The sequence below is a fragment of the Bactrocera dorsalis genome, chromosome 2 (assembly GCF_023373825.1).
Source record: "Bactrocera dorsalis isolate Fly_Bdor chromosome 2, ASM2337382v1, whole genome shotgun sequence".
NCBI classification, from domain to species: Eukaryota; Metazoa; Arthropoda; class Insecta; order Diptera; family Tephritidae; genus Bactrocera; species Bactrocera dorsalis.
Window position 1 is genome coordinate 105,099,604 of NC_064304.1, and position 1,373 is coordinate 105,100,976.

Below are 1,373 nucleotides of genomic sequence, written 5' to 3' on the forward strand. Positions count from 1 at the left end.
TGGTTTGCCATTCGCGCAAATGACAGTTATTTGTTGCATAAAGCAATTTGGTTTCAATTCGTACTTGAAAGTTGTAAAATTTATGTTTGCATTTCCCCGCGACATGAGCTTTATGATGCTTTTATGGCCATTAAAACTAAACCAGCAGCAGTGGCAATATGCTCGTGAGAATATGTGTGGTATATACATACGAAAATATATATACATATGTTTATAACTATATATGTATATATATAAATACGTTATTTGTCCGTTGTGACAGATACATTAAACTAAAACAATTTGCATTATTTGCTCGACTGTTCCGCGCATTGTTCGACTTTATAGTTTGTACTTGTTCAAGCAGCGAGCGTTGGGGGTTTCCACGAAAGTACCATAAATTCTTCAAATAGTTTACGAGCATAAAAATAAAATGGAGTCATGTACCATACGTGTAAGTGTACTGCAGCTTAGAACTAATGGTTAGTGCTTTTAAAACTTAATTGTTATTGCAGTGTGTTGGTATTGGCGCATGTATACTACATATATGTGTATGTGTGGATTAAGAGCAACTAATGGATGTTTAGTGACGAATATTCCAAGCTAAAGATGAGATAAATTTTGTTGGAGCAGCAGCTGGGGTTAAATTATAATTGCAAACGTGTCATGGCAGCTACTAACACAGCCGAAATTACTATTTTATTGCTTTCGACTTTAAAGAAATATTCAATATGGGATAATGCTTTAAAGGGGAACAAGAGAGCGTGCTGAGCGAGAACTGGAAACTTAGTGCTTGCTTACTGAAGAGTAATATGGATAAGAGATACCTTGATAGCTTTAGTTTTGGGCTGGATGTTGTGGAGTGATTCTTGGTTAAGCCGGCACCAATTTCGTTTATGATAGCTCCCTGTTGTTAAAATGGATGACTGATAATTCGTGTACCGTTATATGTTTAGGATCTTTAACGAGCTCAGTGGTATGTTATTTGTATACCAGACACATCTCAGTACAAGTGAGGTTAGATAAACTAAGGTTTCGCGATCTTTCAGTAATGGAAATTTCGTGGTTCCCATTTGGAGTGTTAGATGACCATGGTAAAACAGTAGCTGATATTCTAAAGAAGTAAAAAAAGATCGAAGTAAGAGTGTAACCGAACATTTTATAGCCTTGCAACTTGCAATGTCAAAGCCGGTAAGATATTTACACAAAAGTGTTGGAAAAACTGGTAGTGCGAAAATCTGTATATTAGATATATGGGGGCTAAGGGACGTATTGAATGAATTGGCGCCAAATGGAGTTCCACAAGTAGTCAGGTTTTTTTCCACCTGGTCTTTTTAACGGAGTGGATTCCCACGGTGGGTACTACGTCGAATACTTTCAGAACTGGAATGTTT